Source organism: Cupressus sempervirens, chromosome 6 (genome assembly GCF_028749045.1).
Source record: "Cupressus sempervirens isolate cs-2001-9-10 chromosome 6, ASM2874904v1, whole genome shotgun sequence".
NCBI lineage: Eukaryota > Viridiplantae > Streptophyta > Pinopsida > Cupressales > Cupressaceae > Cupressus > Cupressus sempervirens.
In genome coordinates this window covers 515242898-515253451 of record NC_143123.1, presented here as the reverse complement: position 1 = coordinate 515253451, position 10554 = coordinate 515242898, and positions in this window count along the sequence as shown.

Genomic DNA, 10554 nt, shown 5'->3' with positions numbered 1-10554 from the left:
TAATCTTCTTCTAGTCTTAACTCGAGTAATATTTCATTTCAAACTTTAAGTAGATAAACAATACACTATAGTATCGATGTCTTACTTGGTCTTAGTGCTTCTTTTACAGACCAAATAACTCAACTTTTCTCTAGCTGCTATTGCTATCTACTCTTTTCAAATCCTCTTCATCAATCAACTAAATGATAGATTTCAAACCAAAAGGAATTTGTCTCACTAACAGGTAGTAGGTTTGACATCATTAACAAAATAATGATTGTTCCATTATAGGTTCTTCACTTCAAAACAATCTCATATCAACAATCTCCCTCTTTGAGATTGATGGCAAACCAATACCAATAACAATACCAAAAAGAAAATAATATCTTTGAAATTACTTCCTCTATCAATATATGTCCTTCCTTTGTATAGGGTAATATAAGCTTTGTCAATCTCCTTCAATGTATATCTCTTATATCTCCCTTAGTAGGTTTTCTTCTTCTTTTCATCTCCCTCTTTGGAGTATCTCTCCCTCTTTTTGATATTCATGTACTTATCTCCCTCATTCTTATATCTCCCTCTTTGGAAACAATGCCAAAGACTTGTCATCTCTACATGTAGATATAATTAATTTAGGTTCTTCCTCTGTCACCTTGGATATGACTTTAGGTCTTCTAATTCAACTCATTCATTACTTAAGGCAACACCTAAAGTAATATCGACTACATCAAGTTGTTAGATACAACATTCATCTTAGTTGATGTAGAGCACTACTCATGCTTCCTAAATAACTTTGGATAGGGGTGTCACCCCTAGTTTACCTCTAAGATATTCATGTGCATCCTTAGGTAAAGATTTTGTGAATATATCAACTATCCATTCATTTTTATTCACATATTCCATCCTCACTTCTTTGTCTTGAACCAACTTTCTCAAGAAATGACACTTGATTGCAATGTGCTCAATCTTTATGTGCATCACAAGGTTCTTTGATATGTTTATAGCACTTGTGTTATCATAATAAAAAATACCACAAGTTTATCGATTTCCTCCTTCATGCCTTTGAGTAGCTATTTGATCCATACCACATTTGTACAATTTACTGCAACAGCCACATATTCAGCTTCAACAGTAGATTGAGATATACAATTTTATTTCTTACTAGTCCAGGTGACCAATATATTTTCTAAGAAAAATTATCCACCACTTGTGCTCTTTCTGTCATCAATGTTTCCAACCCAATCAACATTTGTATAGGCTCTTAACTCAAATTTGTCATTTTTCTTGTAGTATAGACCATAGTCTTTTGTTCCTTTCACATATCTCATAACTCTCTTAACAAATATCAAATGATTCTCCTTAGGATTTGCAAAAAATATTGCAACAATCCTAACAACTAATGAAATGTTAGGTCCGCTTTGTACTACATATTGCAACTTGCCAATCATAGACTTGTACAATGTTTGATTAAAATCAACAGAATCATCATTCTTTGATAGTTTTTGTTATGTAACCATAGGAGTGCTAACTGGTTTTGAATCCTCTAAACCAAAAGTTTTCAATATTTCCTTCACATACTTAGACTGAGTGATGTATATACCATATTTCATCTAATACACTTGCAAACCAACAAAGAACTTGATCTCCAAACATAGACTTCTCAAATTCTTTCTTCATTTCATTTGCAAATGCATTACATAATGCATCTTGACCTCCAAATATGATATCATCAACAAAAATTTCAGCTAGTAAAATACCTTTACCTCCTTCTGTATTCAAGTACAGATTGTTGTTATCACTAGTCTTTTCAAAACCAATCTTCACAAGATAATTGTGAAGCCTTTCATATCATGCTCTTGGGGCTTGCTTTAAACTATATAAAGCTTTATGTAATCTACATACTTTGTTCTTGTTGTTTGGATCAACAAATCCTTTAGGTTGTTCTATGCAAACCTCTTCTTCTAATATACCATTCAAAAATGCAAACTTGACATCCATTTGATAAACTTTGAAATCTTTGTATGAAGAGTAAGCAAGTTGATTTCTTACTCTTTCCAATCTTGCAACTTGGGCAAATGTTTCTCCATAACCTATTCCTTCTTATTGTGCATACCCCTTTCAAACTAATATTTCCTTATTTCTTGTCACTTCACAATTCTTATCTAACTTTTTTCTATACACCCACATGGTTCGAATCAAATTCGTTCGAATCAAATTCTTATTCTTTGGTTTGGGAACTACAGTCCATGTTTTGTTCTTCTCAATTTGGTCAATCTCTTCTTTTATGGCTTTACTCTAGTCTTCATTCTCTAAGGCATCTTTTACTATCTTAGGATCATGCATGCTCAAAAAAATGTATCACTTCCTAGTTTGTTCCTTGTCATTGGTCTAAACCCTAAACCCTAAACCTCTAGCATCTTTATCTCCAATAATTTGTTCAGTAGGGTGAATTTTTTTGACATACTTTGACAATCTTGGTTCTGCTCTTCTTTCTTCAATGATTCTGTCAACTTCAGAATCACTACGTACTTCTCTATCAGGTAGATCAACATTCCTTTCATGTACACTTATCTCAGAATCAAAATGTACCTCAACTTCTATCTACAACTTGGATCCTGAAGGCAACTTAGTTTTTGAATTAGCTCAACATTCATTGTATGTAACTTGATAGTCACTGAAACTTGCTATTGATTTACAACTTGGTTTACAACACCTTTATCAGTAGGCATGCCTTGATAAAATTTTATTAAGGATTTTTACTCTTCATGTTCCTTCATAGGTTTAGCTTTACATACCTCTGTATATTCATCAAACTTCACATTTACACTTTCCACAACTTGGTTAGTGTTAGTATTCAAACACTTATAGGCTTTACTTCTTGTGGAATAGCCAATGAATATACCTTCTTCACTTTTAGCATCTAATTTACCATTCTTAAAATCTTTAAGAATGTAGCACTTGCTTCCAAATACCTTAAAATATTTTACATTGGGTGAGTATCCATACCATAATTCAAAAGGTATTAAATGAGTACCTTTCTTGACTTGTACATGGTTCAAGGTATAGATAGATGTACTTACAACTTTTTTCCAATATTTAAAAGCAACATTCTTCTCCATCATGAGTGTTCTAGCACAATCCATTACAAATTTGTTCCTCCTTTCAACAATCCCAATTTGTGGAGGGGTTCTAGGTGCAAAATTTTGTCTCCTGATTCCTCTATCATTACAAAATATATCAAACTCATTTAATGCAAATTCTCCACCTCTGTCAAATCTCAAACATTTCAAGATTTTTCTTGTCTCCTTTTCAACTCTAGCTAAGTACCAATTAAACATTTGGAAAGCATCAAATTTATGTTTCAGAAACATGACTGTCATCATCCTTGAATAATCATCAACAAATATGATAATGTACTTGTCACCCATATAGTTTTGCACATCAATTGGTCCACACAAATTAGTATGAACTAATTCCAAAATTTATTTAGAGGTGTGAACCTTACTTTAAAAATTAGATATAGTCATCTTGCCTAACTGACATTGTTTGCAAATCATATTGTCAAGTTTCTTCAATTAAGGCAAACCTCTGACTCTTTTCATGTTATTGATATTGAATAAGTTATCAAAGTTAACATGACATAACCTCTTGTGTCATAACCACACATCATCAAATTCTACAACAAGACAAGTAGCATCATTCATGTCAAGATAAAATAGATTACCTCTTTTCTGATCACATTTTCCAATTAGTTTCCCATTAATGTCATAGACCTTTACTGATCTTTCTCTCAAACTCAACTTTGCAACCTGAACTATTCAGTTGTGACACACTCAACAAGTTATAGTTAAGTCCTTCTACATAATAAGCATTGTCACACATGATATTTTTTATCAATTTGATTGATCCTTTACCTTTATTAGATAGGGTGCATCATTACCAAATCTTACTCTATTTCCATTATAATAATCAAGGGTAATGAACTTACTTTTATCTCCAAACATGTGATCTGAGCACCCACTATCAATGATCCATCTATCACTCTTGTTCACATAAGACACTAGTGCAGTTGCCTCATCCTCATCAAAATCATCCTTCATTAAAACATGCACAACTTTATCATCATGGTCATCAGATCCATATTTGGTTTCCTGTTCCACAATGTAGCAAGACTTCTTTCCTTTATCTTTATAATCTTTGTTGTCCTCATCTGTTTTGCCTCTGTATTTGTCTCCACTTCTATTTTTCTTCTTTTTTGGATGTCTAGTAGCAATATGACCAACCTCATTACAAGTAAAGCACATGATAGGTAGCTTACCTTTAAAATTTCCTTTGCCTCTGTCAAATCTCCTCGCCAACAATGCTTCGATCTATTCTACATCCTCCTCATCTGTATCACCATCACTACAAAAATATTTGACCTTTTTCTTTTTCTCTTTAGGTTCCTTTAATGATAGTATATCTTTGAAAGAAGATTCAACATTTTTAATTTTAAAATTATCAAAATTAGAAAGTTCAAAAGTAGTGAGCCTACCCATCAAACTTTCAAGGCTTAGATTACTACCAGGTATACATCTTAGTTCTTGTACGACAAAAAATTTAATAACATAGATAGGCAGTAGTGATCTTAGTACTTTTCTTATTACAGTCTCATCATTAATGATACCATTAGCTCCTCTAATAGCATTTACAACATCTTTTATTCTAGAGCAATATTGAAAAATGTTCTCATCTTCTTGCATTCTCATGTCATCAAACTTCCCTCTTAGACTTTTAGATTTGACTCTCAGAACATTTGCATTTCCTCCATAAATTTTATGTAAAGAATCCCACATCTTCTTTGTACTATCATAATCCTTGACATTACTGAACTCAGAGTAACTTAGGGTAGAGGTAATCTCAAACATTGCATGATTGTGTTCTTTCTTCTTCTTTATATCATCAGCAATTAAGGCTCCAACAGGATCAACATGCTCAGTGGTGATGTTAGATTGTGCATGGTCTCTAAGACCTCTTAGGTGTAGCTTTATAAGACTTTTCCATGTAGGAAACTCTACCTTGTTAAACTTGGTTACCTCTCTTTTAGACATCTTTGATCTTTTGCTTTCAATACTTTCAAATTGATCCTCTCAAGCACTATGACTCTGATACTAATTGTTGGAATTCTTTAGAATAACTAAGAGGGAGGTGAATCAATTATCCAAGGTCCAAGTGTACAATTAAAAATTTTCAATGCTTAGTAGTGTATATGAGCAATGTTAGTATGCTAATAGAAACCAAATTTAAATAAAGCTTCTACAAACTAAAAAAAATTCATAAACTTAAAGATAGACTAAGATGAGCTCTCAATTGAGAATATGAGCCATTAATGGGCTCTCTCAATAAAAAGCTCTCTTGTTGAGTGGCTTTGTCTAAATAGATAGGATGTATGCTCAAGCTTATGCTTCAAAAAGGGCTTCAAATGGAGTTGGAATTTGGGCGTGAGTGTATGGTTTTGATGTAAAATGGATTCTTAAAATGGCATTATGATTTTACTTCATGGATTGTGTTGTTTTGCAAAGGGGAAGAATCCAATTTATAGGCAAGAGGCTTGAGGGATTGAGGGCTAAGATGCAAAGATGGGGAAAAGCTCATGGAGGGCTCAAATTTCATGAGAGGAGAGCACATGGATTGTGCTTCCTTACAACCAATCAGGGAGTGCCACATGTCATAGGGTGAGAGGATGGAGAAAAGGGGAAGGATGAGTCAAAAAAGGAGGCTCAAGGGATAAAATCTTCATAAAGACCCTCATAATGGCTTGTAAGAACAATGAAAGGGCTTGGAAGAGTCATTTATGGCCTAGTGGGCTTCATAAAGTTTTATGGTTGGGATATTTTGAGGGAGATGAGAGGAATTTCGACTTAGGCTTGATTAGGAAGGTTTTTAGCTTGATTAGGATTGTCCAAATGATTAGAGGATGGATTAGGATGGTTTAGGATTAGCTTAGAGATAGGCAAGTGGATGGCATTTAATGAGGGTGGGTGAAGGAGAAGATATTTGTTAACTTTGGCTTGGGTTAGTAAGTCTTAACCCATGTTTAGAGAATGTGACAAAGTTAGGAGGGGATTAGGATTAGGTTTAAAGACATCTTCTAGAAGAGTCTAGACTTTGGATGAGGATAAAGACTTTCTAGAATAGTCTAGAACTTCCTAGGATGAGGATGAAGACTTTCTAGAAGAGTCTACAACTTTTTAGGATGAGGATAAATTAGATTTTAGGAAATAAATAAAGTTTTATTTATTTCAAGGGTTTGGGTTGAGGAGATATTTATTAAAACTTTTTTAATAAACATGAGGATTAATATTTAATCTTAATTAAATATTTTGAGTTGGGATTAGGGGTAAGAAATGATGGGATTAGCCTTTAATCAAAATTAAAAAAGGATTAGAAGATTTTGAAATAGGTTAGTGGTCTTAAGGAAATTGGCCAAGTTTTGGACAAATTTTTTTATTTATTTATTTTGGGTTTTTTGGTCAATTTATTAATTAAATAATTAATAAATAAGAAAATAATGTTTAAATAAGATTTAAACATTTTTGGGAGGGATTCCTTAATTAAATATTTTTAATTAAGATAAAGGGATTTAATGGCATACAAATAAATAAATAATAATAATAATTAATTAATTAATAAATGATGATGTCATCAGGAATTCTTCAAAAAATAAAAATACTTTATTTTCTAAAGGATTTAGGTGTCTACATTTTGCCCCTCTTTGATGTGATGCAACAAGTGACATGGCATCAAAGATAAGAAAATAAGATGCCCAAGGCTAGACCAGAAGAGGAGAGAATGGACTGCGAGATGCCCCCTCAAGAAGGTGACGGGGAGAGAAAGCAAGGCTCAACGGCTTCTTGAAAAGTACAAGAATTCGAGATGAGCAAGGAGACTCAAATTGGCTCAAGAGAAGAGGTTTAGTTAGCTCAAACTCTCACTACGGGAGAATGATAAAGGGAGAATCAGATGCATAAGAGCAAGCAAGCTTAAGATCTCAGGGATTGCAGAGGATGAAGGAGCGCAGCATTATAAAAAGGAATCCAAGATAGGGAGATGGATGATGGGATGATAAAGCTGATGCAATAGGATTTCAAAGAGTCAGATTGGCGAAAGATGGGTTTTGGAGATCCCTAGGACTAGGATTGTGGAGCTCGAAAGATGAGGCTTGGTGGATTGATTGGATTGGTGGATCCCTAAGACTAGGATTGTGGATCCCTAAAGCTAAAAGTGCAGATTGATTCAAAGAGATACTAATGCATAAGTTAGGGTAGGAGAGACAGATGCTAGATATGGATGGGGGATAATGGAGATGAAGGGAAACCATTGAAGCTTTTTTTTGAGTAGGGGGATACTTCAAAGAGAAGTACCACCATGTAGTTGAGCACTAGATTTACTATAAGACTGTTGGTTAATTTCCAAGGTTACCAAGAATATCAAGGCCTTTTCACCAACTATCCAGAGGACTGACGGACTGACTCAAAATAAACACGCAAGGATTGCCCTAGCATCACACATGAATCCTAGAGGAAGCAACGTGGAACTGACACTGGGTAACCCACAAGCAAAAAATAAAAACAAACAAAAGACCTAATCAAGACCTTACACTCAAATTGCCCCATTCGCAGTATACCATGATATGGAAGATCGTGGCAACCTTGAGGAGGGAACAAGGAGATTGCTTGGAAAAGATATTTCAAGACCCAAAAGGGAAGATTCCAAATCAAAAGAAAGAGAAAATCCAAAAGAGAACCATTTGCCAACGAGATGGGTGGGACGAGGTACTAACGGACCAAGATTAGACATGAGGAAAGCTATATCCTACAAGGATCTATCAGAGAGCACCTAAGCTGATGGATCTGGATGAGTGATGCGTCTGGCAAGCTGAACTAAGAAAGATAACACTTTGGTGACAGGAGATCTAGCTAAAGGATGCATTGGAATAGCTAACCAAGGTTTGTGCGATGTGTGCAAGATGCTGATCAAGGAGGAACTGACACGAAAGCTAGATAGATACAATGGTACTAAGCTAAAGAGGATGTACAAGCTGACGGACCAAGATGTTAAAAATATAAAAGGTTTGTTCATGTTTTGGTTTTTGTGAGATGGAAATGTTCGTGAAGGGTGGGATGCCTGCAATAGTTGATAGGCGGATAGGTAGATGGTTTGCGAAAAGCTTAAGGAAAATGGGATTCTTTGTGTGCATGTGATAGGATACAAGCTAGGATACAAGATTTGGCATATAATACAAGCTATAATATGGTACAAGCTTTGGACAAGATTTGGATATACAAGCTATGATACAAGAAATGCTATGAGATTTACAAGCTGGGGTACAAGATTTACAAGCTGAGGTACAAGATTTACAAGCTGTACAGGAGGTATTTACAAGCTTCATTAGATTTTGGATATTTGGTTGGAACACCAAGGGAACAAGCAGTTGTTTTATGGGATGGTGGGTGAATGGATGAGGGATAGGATAGTGATAGATAATGGATTAGTCTTAGTACACAAGGCACCTGAATTACCAGGTTTTCACCAAAGTACCTATCCAAGGCGCTTGAATTGCCAAGTTTTCACCATTGGATGCTTATTTCTCTTTACTATTTTTTTGTATTTTTCAAAAGCAGGGTATGCCAAGGATCTTCAAGCATAGAACTTCTTGAGATGAATGATGTTAGTAGGATCATTCAAGAGTTCTCCTTCTGGTGTAGATAGCTAATAGGCTCCGGAGACAAAGGATGCAGTGGCAACATAAGGACCAAGCCATGTAGGTTCAAACTTGCCTTTCTTTTCTCAATCAGCTTGGACTTTCATATTTTCTTTGAGGACCATGTCACCTAGCTGAAAGTGTTGTGGGAGCACCTTCTTGTTGAAATTCCTTTTGAGACGAGTTTGATAGACTGTGAGATGATCATAGGCTTGTTGTCACTTCTCGTCTAAGGGATCTAGCTGGGTGAGCCGAGCTACTCTGTATTCTTCATCTGATATTTGCCCCTGCAAAGATATGCGCAAGGAGGGAAGTTCAACCTCTGTGGGTAGTACCGCTTTGGCACCATAGATTAGGGAGTATGGAGTTGTTCCTATGGATGTATGAAAGGAGGTTCGATAGGCCCATAGGGCTGGATTTATTTGTAGGTGCCAATCACGACTAGAATCATTGACAAATTTCTTTAGGATTTTGAGGAGGGTTTTGTTAGTTGCCTCTTCTTGGTTGTTACCCTATGGCAAATATGGGCTAGAAAAGTGGTGATGGATGCAGAGGGAAGTGCATAATTCTTCCATGTTGAGATTTTCAAAGTTACCTCCGTGGTCAGTGAAGATGGTGAATGGGATGCCGAAGTGACAAACAATGTGGTACAAGATGAACTTAGAGACCTGAACTCTTGTAGCTAAGACTAGGGGGACTGCTTCCGCCCACTTAGTGAAATAGTCTGTAGCTATTATTTTCCATTTATGTCCATCAGATGAGAGAGGTGTGATAGTTCCAACTAGATCAAGGCCCCAACAAGCGAAAGGCCAAGGTGGTGCAATGGGCTGTAGATCCTGTGTTGGAGCGTGCACGAGATTTGCGTGCTGCTGACATGGGAGACACTTTCTGACAAAGTCACAGGAGTCTTCTTCAATGGTAGGCCAATAGTAGCCTACTCTAAGGATTTGTCATGCTAGGACAATACCACTCATGTGGGCACTACAAATTTTGGAATGTACTTCTTTTAATGCCATCGCAGCCTCATTTTCATCTAAACATCGAGAGAGAGTATCGTGATAACCCCGACGATATAGGGTATTGGCTATGATAACATAGCGAGATGATTTTCGAATGAGGTTTTGGCATTGGGTACATGTGAGGTGAGGGGATATGATACCATTGTTAAGGTAAGCATGAATCTCATGGTACCAAGGGGATTGGGGACCAACCAAGATACAAACACAGTTTGAATCCTCATTCGCATAGGCGGGTGTGAGGAGCTGCTCAAATAAAAACTCATACTATGTAGCTGCTTGGGAGATTTCCAAGAGCGAGCCCATAGTAGCCATAATATCTAATGCTTTGTTCTGTATTTGAGGCACTTGTGTAAATTGAAGCCTTGTAAAATGCTGGGTTAGCTGATCAACTAGCTCTTTGTAGGGTAATAGCTTTTCATCTTTGGTTTGATATTCATTTAGGGCTTGCTTGATGATGAGCTGAGAATCACCAAAGATTTTTAACTCGGTAATGTTCCATTCTACAGCTATCTTTAATCTTGCTATGAGAGCCTCATATTCAGCTATATTGTTGGTGCTAGGGAATTGTAGCTTGAAGGATTTTGAAATGTAATCTCCTTGAGGTCTGACCAACAATATTCCTACCCCTGATCCACGAGATGTGTGTGAGCCATCAAAATAAAGTTTCCATGGGGGCTATTCTTCAATTAGACAGACATGTTCATCTAGAAATTCTGTGATCAAAGGATATGTATCTACTAGAGGCGCATCAGCTAGGTGATCTACTATAGCTTTCTCTTTGATTGCCTTTCTGTACACATACTGGATGTCAAA